Source organism: Apium graveolens, chromosome 10 (assembly GCF_009905375.1).
Source record: "Apium graveolens cultivar Ventura chromosome 10, ASM990537v1, whole genome shotgun sequence".
Lineage (NCBI taxonomy): Eukaryota > Viridiplantae > Streptophyta > Magnoliopsida > Apiales > Apiaceae > Apium > Apium graveolens.
In genome coordinates this window covers 204964812-204975485 of record NC_133656.1, presented here as the reverse complement: position 1 = coordinate 204975485, position 10674 = coordinate 204964812, and positions in this window count along the sequence as shown.

The window sequence follows — 10674 nt, the reverse complement described above, 5'->3', positions numbered from 1 at the left end:
AACACTAGTATTTCTGGTAGCTGTCTGTAGGCAGCTATTCCCCTTACTTCCTCAAGCTCATCCAGATAGAGTTCAATGTCTGAAAATTCTTTTATGTCACAAATGTGAACATAATCATCCTTAGAGGCTTGTGGCTTAGGCTTAGGCTTCTGAGTGCATTTGATTGAGTTTTTTGAGGGTGTTGATTTGATTCTTCTTTTCTGCTTCTTTGATGGCGGAGAAGAGGTTAAGAAGGTGGGCAATTTGATGGTGTCCCAATCAATTGGTTCCTCCTTAGGAATGATTGTTTCACATTGAATGTTTATGAAGGGGTCAGGCACAATGGGTTCAGGAATAGAAGGTAGTGGTTTGGATTTTGATTGGGTTTCTTCAGTCTCATCTACCATCTTTCTCTTTGTATTGGCCTTCTTTCTGTTCCCTTTCTGCCATTCCTCTCTTTCCTTACTTCTTTCTTCCATATCATTATCAACCACGTCCCCCATACCTTCATCTTCACTTTGGTCTTCAATTTCTTTCTTTTCTTCAGCTTGACTTGACTTTAGCTGTTTTACAAGCTTTGCTTGTGCTCTTTTGTCAGCCTTTAGCTTTTTGGCTTCTTCCTTCAACCTTCTGGTTTCTTCCCTCTTGGCTATTGAGAATTTGGGATGTCCTTGCATCACACAGATGCTCTTTCCCTCTCTAAAGATAATAGCCATATTCCTCCTTACAGCCACATCCATGGTCTCTTTGTGCTTTATGATACTTCCACCCAAAACTTTGTCTTCATCAGGCTTTGGAAGAGGAAAATCCACTTCTTTAATCTGAGCAAGGCTTAGAGGATTCTTTGTAGAGTCCTTATTGGATCTGTTGTTGGGCTTGAGAACCATAGGTTTCAGATTCTTGGAAGAAGTCTCTCCTGTTGGATTTTAAACGCAGCGGGGGCATGGCAAAACACTTTTACACATATAAAATCCAAATAAAAGCATATAAATCGTGAATAAAAATTCGAGGGATCGAATCTAACCTTTTAAAATAATTCGGAGACAACGATCAGAGATCCTTAGCAGTTGCTCCTCAAGTGTGAAGCACTCCACCGGTATCCACCAAGAAAACGATGTTAAGGAGGAGGAAGGAGGTGGAGAGAATTGGGTTTTCCAAACTTTTTTGGGTTTTCGGGTTTGATGTGGGGTTAGAATAAAATTAGGGTCAATAATAGTGTATTTATAGGCAAAATTTTCAGCTGAAATTTTCCCATAAATATTATTATTATTATCCCATTTATTATTGTAATTAATAATTAAAACACCTTTTAATCATTAATTCTTTTTCTAAACACTTTAGAAATAATTTTTTCTCTTGATTTAATTTCCCAAAAATTAAATCCTTAATTAATAATATTAAGAACTTTTCTTAATTAATTTATAATCAATTAAATCTCATTTAATCAATTATTAAATTTGCCAATTAAATATTTATTTCATAAATAAATAATTATTAGCCATTATTAATTAATTCCTCCACCATTAAATCATTCTCTTTTTATGGTGTGACCCTGTAGGTTCAATATTAAGCCGGTAGTAGAAATAAATAATAATAAAACTATTTTATCATTATTTATATAAATTCTCTAATTTATTAAATATGATTAATTAATTAATCACATTTATTCTACATCGTGAGGGATACTTCTCAGCATATCGCGACTATCCGGATAATATGAATTCACTGCTTAGAATACCAAGAACCTATTCAGTGAATAGTTACCGTACAATAAACTCCTTCTACCCTACAATGTTCCGATTAAATACAAGGCATGGATCTCATGTCAAGCCTATCTAATTTAATCACTTGCTTACCATTTACTATGCGTAGTTCTATGCAAATTAGAAACTCCTTTCTAATTTCATTCACTCTGGCCAGAGATTCCTGAACTAGATAAGTGGATCAGCCTTGAACATTCACTTCCTTCACTGGAAGGGGTAGATCCTTTATTGATCATACACTATCTTCGTGTACAAATTTCTATACCCAGAAGAGCCCTAATAATTGTCCCTGGAGACTAAGAACTAAACCAAAGCATAGTTCAGTGTACACAAGATATCTATGATGACCTCAAGTCTAAGGATACTTGTACAACTATCACTATGTGAACAACTGCTAACACGTGAGTGAACTCCATCAGTTGTTCAGCTGTGCGAGTTATGTTCAGTGAACTTATTCCATAATAAGCACCTACATACTAGCTATAGTGTCACCACACAAATGTCTATGAGAACAGACATCCTTCATAATGAAGCAAACATAGTATGTACCGATCTTTGCGGATTATTAATTACCAGTTAGTAATCCTATGACCATGAACTATTTAAGTTTAGAGTTATCATCTTTTTAGGTCTCACTATTATGATCTCATCATAATCCATAAAAAGCTTTACTCTAAACTATGGTATATCTTATTTAAACACTTAAATAGATAAAGCCCGTAATAAAAACAAAACAAGTCTTTTATTAATATCAATGAAATCAAAACAGATTACATAAAGAGTTATTCCTAAATCCTAATTAATGATTGGACTTAGGACATATTCCTTTCAATCTCCCACTTGTACTAAAGCCAATCACTCTGGTATCTAATACCCATCTTGACGATCAAAGTGACTTTCATAAAGTAGCTTTGTGAGTGGATCTGCTATGTTGTTATGTGTGTCAACTCTAATTCAATACAATATAAGAAATGTTACCGCGCTCCCACTAACCCTTTTGTAGACGCATGGTTCATCTGCGTTTTTGATAAAATCAAACTCTTTGATTGTCTCATCAAAACGAATGTTCCATCTTTTGAGAAGCTCGCTTTAAACCACATATGGTTCGCAGCAGCTTACACACTAGGTTTTCATTTCCCTTGGAAAGAAAACCATCTGGCCATCTGCCAGATTTCATAGTCGTAGTAAGCAGCATTCGCAAGCAAAATTCGAACAGATTTTAACAGGGCTACAGGTAAAAGGTTTCATCAAAGTCAATCCATTGCCTTTGTTTGAATCCTTTTGCCACAAGCCTGGCCTTAAAGGTCTCCACCTGGCCATCTGCTATAATCATTCTTTTGTATCCCGTATACATAGATTTCTTTCCGGATTTCATGGCACTATGCCATTTCTCTGAGTCAACACTACTCATAGCCTCATTATAGGTCACAGGGTCGTCATCATCAATGATCGACAACTCATTGTCATTCTCAATGACAAGGCCATAATACCTCTCAGGTTGGCGAGACATTCTCCCTGATCTATGAATGGGCTGTTCCACAAAAGGTTGTTCAGTCAGAACAAGTGTTTCCACTTGATCCGTAGTAGTTTGTGCTTCTTGAACTTCATCAAGTTCAATTTTGCTCCCACTGTTTCCTTCAAGGATAAACTCCTTTTCCAAAAAGGTAGCATGTCTGGAGACAAACACCCGATGATCGGTGCAAAAGTAATACCCTAAAGTCTCTTTAGGATATCCCACAAAACTACATTTTACGGATCGATATTCCAGCTTATCTGGGTCAACTTACTTGACATAAGCTGGACATCCCCAAATCTTAACGTGTTTAAGACTCGGTTTCCTTTCTTTCCATATCTCATACGAAGTTTGAGGAACAGATTTTGGAAGGCACCTTATTTAGTAAATATGTTGAGGTTTCCGATGCATAACCCCATAGGAATACTGAAAGATTTGCATAGCTCATCATGGACCGAACTATGTCTAACAAAGTTCGATTTCTCCTTTCAGATACTAATCTGGAGGAGTCCACTGGGAGACTATACCATTTACTTTGAGATAATCCAGAAACTCTCTGTTCAAGTATTCACCACCTCGATCTAATCGAAGAGTTATAATACTATGTTTGGTTGTTTCTCCACTTCATACTTATATTCTTTGAACTTTTCAAAGGCCTCGGACTTGTGTTTCATCAAACACATATCCGAATCCAGATCTATCATCTATGAAAGTAATGAAGTATGAAAATCCACCCATGGCTTGCGTAGACATTGGTCCACATACATCTGTGTGTACCATTCCTAGCAAATTTGCAGTCCTCTCTCCATGTCTACTAAATGGAGACTGCAATGCCACTATAAAGTGAGATTTTCATCATCCCTTTTCTTTTATTAGTTTGTTCAATCTGAAATAAATTATGTCACATACATACAGACCATTATTTAAAGCACCACGTCCATAAAGAATATTATCTCTAAGAATAGAACATTCATTATTCTCAATAATAAATGAAAATTCAGCAAAGTCTAACATGGGAATAATATTCCTCACAATCGAGGGAACAAAATAACAATTAGTTCAAACAATAGTCTTGCCTGTAGGCCTATGTAAATGAAATGATTCTACATCTTCAGCAGCAACTCTTGCTCCATTTCCATCAGTAGAATCACCTCATCTTCCTCAAGAGTCCTACTTCTCCTTGGTCCCTGCAACAAATTGCAGATATGAGAACCACAGGCGGTATCGAATACCCAAGTAGAAATGACATATTCACTTCTATCATGAACATACCTGAATCAGAAGCGGTAGTCTCACTACCCTTCTTCTTCAATTCTACAAGGTAAACCTTGCAGTTCCTCTTCCAGTGCCCCGCCTTGTTACAATGAAAGCAAACAACTTTGCTCTTGGGGTCTTCAGCTTTTGGTGGAACCGGCATTTTCTCACTTACTTTCTTCTTCTTGGAAGGGTTCTTCTTCCTTTTCTTAGGATTGGAACCTTCACCAATTAGAAGAACAGAACTCTTCTTAGGGGGAAAATTTGATTCCGCAGTTTTCAACATGTGATGGAGTTCAGGCAGGCTGACATCCAACTTATTCATGTGAAAGTTCACAACAAACTGCGAGAACGAACTCAGAAGCGATTGCAAGACCAGGTCTTGGCTCAGCTCCCCATCCATGACAAAACCAAGTTGTCCAAGACGTTCAATCAAATTGATCATCTTAAGTACATGGTCATTCACAGATGATCCCTCAGACATCCTACAACCGAACAGCTCCTTCGATATCTCATATCGAGCTGTCCTCCCCGCCACATCATACAACTCTTGTAGATGCATGAGGATAGTGTGAGCATCCATATGCTCATGTTGCTTCTGTAGCTCAATGTTCATGGAAGCTAGCATGATGCATTGAGCAACATTTGCATCATCTATCCACTTACGATACACAACATGTTCATCATTATGTGCATCACTAGCAGGTTCAGTAGGCTTAGGTGAGTCAATCACGTATTCCAGCTTCTCAATCCTGAGAACAATTCTCAAGTTTCGAAGCCAGTCAGCATAATTAGGACCAGTCAATTTGTGAGCATCTAGTATGCTCCTGAGTGATAGTGCAGAAGACATAACGTACAAAGTAAATCTGTAAATGATAAACACATAACAACACTTAGCAAATATTCGATTTCATTTCAAAACACTATATGAATCGGGTCTTTATTCATAAGTGGCTCCCACTAGTTTTCCTAATTTATTCAACCCCCTACATGAAAAATTAGGCATTCATAATGCTAGTGGGAATAGGGATCCTACATTCCATTACACAACCCCGGTTGTGGCACAAAACGCCATGTAATGTTCAATAGGCAGACAACTCTTGTCAATTACATCTAATGTTATTCCCTAATCAAACTTTAGCCTCTTAAATAATTGAGTCACGGCTGTGGCACGACAAACTCAATATTCTAAGTCAAGTCTAACCCAACATTCCGTACAATTGAATCAGTCCCCAAAGGCCCACGGCTGTGGCACGTAACGACCTTTAGATTCTTATTCAATGTACACATCTCTATGTAATAAACAAGTATTTCTTATTTCGAAATCAAAGCCCTCGGCTGTGGCACGAAACGACAATGATTCAAAAATAAGAACTACTTTCTACCATGTTGGAAGGCTATGACCGACACAAGCCCGTTGTGTCATTGGCCAATTACTACTTGATATTATTTAATTTTAGAGGGATTATATTACGTTATAATCATAATCATATTATAAAGAGATTCTTCCTTTTAAATTAAATATTTCAAATCAATAATCAATAATCAGATGATTCCCAGATCGGGTGGAGCATTGTCAATAGGCGTCACTTAATAACCCTTTCTTACAGATAGAAATCTGTTGTTGACAGAATCATCCATTCTCTCATATCGAAAATTCATATTCAATTACGTGTTTCATAAACACAAGAATCTCATGATTGTATTCATAATATTATTATTAAGGTTATGAAACAATTTCACTATACTAGGTTGTCTAACAAACGCCTTATGTTTATTTAAGTTCACCTAAATCTATCATCGCATGATAAACTAAGCATGTATCACATATATTAACATGAATAAACATCAAGGTAGGCATGTTACATCATCTAGCACATTATAACAAGCAATATGCATCTCTATATATCACAAGAAGCATTTAAAATCAATTCAAACGATCAAAAACAGCTTTAAAACACTTCATGGAATATAAACAGTTCAAAACTTTTATATAAACTAAAATTGATCACTCCATTAGATTCGTCTCGGAAAAACGAATCCAACGGTATATTGCACGCCCAAAACGGAGTTACGAAACTCCCAGAAAATCAATTTTAAAATCAACAGACGGGTTGTAACGCATTACAGGAACGCGTTACAAGCCCTGTAAGGCATTCCGGTGATGCGTTACACCCCTTTTAAGCCATTAAAGGGTGTAACGCATTCCTTGAATGCGCCACAGGTGTGTAACACATTCCCGGAATGCGTTACACCCCTACCTTTTTTTTTTCAGCAGCCGCCGCCGCCTTTTCTCGGACTCCGTGCGTGTCAGACTGTACCATGTACCTTGTCTTCTTTCTCCGTGCCAACATCATCAATAGACAACACAGCAAACCACAACAGTGCAGATACATACTTATAATTCATATATATATAAGATTTATTTAATTACGAATTTTAATCGCAACAACTTCAAAAATTCATAATAAAAAATCTATACATCCTAAAATTATGAAAAAAATACCCAGACGATCTACAACACTTGTAGAACCCAGATCAACATTCAAAATTATTCTGAGAAATGATTTCTCATCAGACAATATTAATCCATAATATAACTTGTAAAAATCATAATTAATTCATACAAGCACATAAAATTCTGAAATTTTTACCACAGATCTATATGCATACAACCTATGCTCTGATACCACTGTTGGATTTTAAACGCAGCGGGGGCATGACAAAATACTTTTACACATATAAAATCCAAATAAAAGCATATAAATCGTGAATAAAAATTCGAGGGATCGAATCTAACCTTTTAAAATAATTCGGAGACAACGATCAGAGATCCTTAGCAGTTGCTCCTCAAGTGTGAAGCACTCCACCGGTATCCACCAAGAAAACGATGTTAAGGAGGAGGAAGGAGGTGGAGAGAATTGGGTTTTCCAAACTTTTTTGGGTTTTCGGGTTTGATGTGGGGTTAGAATAAAATTAGGGTCTATAATAGTGTACTTATAGGCAAAATTTTTAGCTGAAATTTTCCCATAAATATTATTATTATTATCCCATTTATTATTCTAATTAATAATTAAAACACCTTTTAATCATTAATTCTTTTTCTAAACACTTTAGAAATAATTCTCTCTCTTGATTTAATTTCCCAAAAATTAAATCCTTAATTAATAATATTAAGAACTTTTCTTAATTAATTTATAATCAATTAAATCTCATTTAATCAATTATTAAATTTGCCAATTAATTATTTATTTCATAAATAAATAATTATTAGCCATTATTAATTAATTCCTCCACCATTAAATCATTCTCTTTTTATGGTGTGACACTGTAGGTTCAATATTAAGCCGGTAGTAGAAATAAATAATAATAAAACTATTTTATCATTATTTATATAAATTCTCTAATTTATTAAATATGATTAATTAATTAATCACATTTATTCTACATCGTGAGGGATACTTCTCAGCATATCGCGACTATCCGGATAATATGAATTCACTGCTTAGAATACCAAGAACCTATTCAGTGAATAGTTACCGTACAATAAACTCCTTCTACCCTACAATGTCCCGATTAAATACAAGGCATGGATCTCATGTCAAGCCTATCTAATTTAATCACTTGCTTACCATTTACTATGTGTAGTTCTATGCAAATTAGAAACTCCTTTCTAATTTCATTCACTCTGGCCAGAGATTCCTGAACTAGCATAAGTGGATCAGCCTTGAACATTCACTTCCTTCACTGGAAGGGGTAGATCCTTTATTGATCATACACTCTCTTCGTGTACAAATTTCTATACCCAGAAGAGCCCTAATAATTGTCCCTGGAGACTAAGAACTAAACCAAAGCATAGTTCAGTGTACACAAGATGACTATGATGACCTCAAGTCTAAGGATACTTGTACAACTATCACTATGTGAACAACTGCTGACACGTGAGTGAACTCCATCAGCTGTTCAGCTGTACGAGTCATGTTCAGTGAACTTATTCCATAATAAGCACCTACATACTAGCTATAGTGTCACCACACAAATGTCTATGAGAACAGACATCCTTCATAATGAAGCAAGCATAGTATGTACCGATCTTTGCGGATTATTAATTACCAGTTAGTAATCCTATGACCAGGAACTATTTAAGTTTAGAGTTATCATCTTTTTAGGTCTCACTATTATGATCTCATCATAATCCATAAAAAGCTTTACTCTAAACTATGGTATATCTTATTTAAACACTTAAATAGATAAAGCCCGTAATAAAAACAAAACAAGTCTTTTATTAATATCAATGAAATCAAAACAGATTATATAAAGAGTTATTCCTAAATCCTAATTAATGATTGGACTTAGGACATATTCCTTTCATCTCCAACATTATTCCTCCTTACTGGCTTGAGCTCCATAATAATTGGTTCCACCTTTGTGCTATGCTTCACAGATTGTGATTTAGAAGTTGTAGAACCAAAAATTTGTTGCATCTTTTCATCAATTTTCCTCATTTGCTCTTTGACTTGCAATTGAGCTGCTGCTATCTGGATTAGATTAATTCCATCAAGCTTTCCTTTGATTTGAATAGTTGGAGAAGTGGTGATGGCAGGAACTAAAACTGGAGATATTTGAACTGTTGTTGATGGCTCTCCTTCCCCTTCCCCTTTATTCTCCCCCTTTTTGTTATCATCAAGGGTAGGGGTCAAGCCTTGTGCTTTTGCCAGCTGCATTAGTAGATTTGTCTGAGTTTGTTGATTCTGAAGAATGGTGACCATAGAGTCTTCAATGATCTGAACTCTGTCTTTCAACCTGGCCAGCCTCTTGTCAGCATCAGATGCTTTCCTCAGTCTCCCCAACAAATCTTATATAGTACCATAAGGCATGACTGAATCCATCTTCTCAGCATTGTAGGATTTCAGATCAACAATGTCCTGCTTGAGTTCATCCACACTTAGATTCTGTTTGAAATGATGCAACTGCAAGAGATGCAGAGAGTCCAGATGAGCTTGAAGAATTGCCTTGGTACCAGCATCTGTAGTCTCCTGAAGGGCCTTCTGAATAGTCATTACTTGCCTGACCAAAGTGACACCAAACTCTCCTGGTGTAGATGCCTTTGCCCATGCCCAATCAGGGAGATCTGGAACAGAACTTGGGCCTGCTTCTCCCCCTAAGTTCATGCTCTCATCCAAAGAATCAGAGTCATCATCATTAGAATTTACTCCAAATTCTTCAGATGGCTCACCAGCTTGAGAAGGCAGCCTGTTGACAGCAGCTTTGTCTCTGAGAAGAGATTCTGAAGTGTGTACAATATGCAAAGTTTGTTCTGCCTCCACATTGCCCTGAGCAGCCAATAATTGATAGGCTGGAACAGGATGAGTAAAAGTGTCAGCATCCAAGGAAATGTTATCAATTACAGCTTTGTAATGTTGCTGAAATTATCTTTCCTTTTCTGCATCATTCACTATCATTGACTCACTAGCAATGGATGGATCCACCCTTATAGCTTCTGTACCTGCCTTTCTCTCATTTTCTCTATTTTCTTGCATCAGGGGCTCCCCCTGGCTCACACACACCCTCACACCCTCACCCTCACCTTCTAAGGTGGCACTCCCCTTACTCACTTTTGCCATGCTGGAAGAAATAGCATGCATATGGTGACTCTCAACCTCTCCTTTTGCCTGGGAGCAACCCAGCCTCTCACTCAAATTATCACTCCCTTCCCTCAAACCTAAAAGTGATTGTACAGTAACCATGTCCTCTACAGTTGGAATTGTTTCTGTTATATGTGTAGAGACCATCAACGGATAGGGAGTATTCGTTGAAGTGGAAACTGATGGTATCAACGGATAACTGCTGTTAAGCTTATCCGTCGAAGAACAACCACTTGTCAACGGATGAGAGATATCCGTTGAAGAAGGAAAAGATGTAGATATAGAAAGTGACATAATTGTTGAATCTGTGTGAATTGATTTTAAGTGAGGTGACACAGATTCTTCAACTATATCTGAAAGAATTGGCTGATGATCCAACAAATCATCTAAAAGATGATGATCATCAGGTTTTGAGTGGGGCTCCTCCCTAAGTTTTAATGAGGGAGAATCAGGAATTGATGTGAATATCATATCCACATCCAGAGAGGGTGATGGAGAGTTTGATGATTGATGTGTTTTT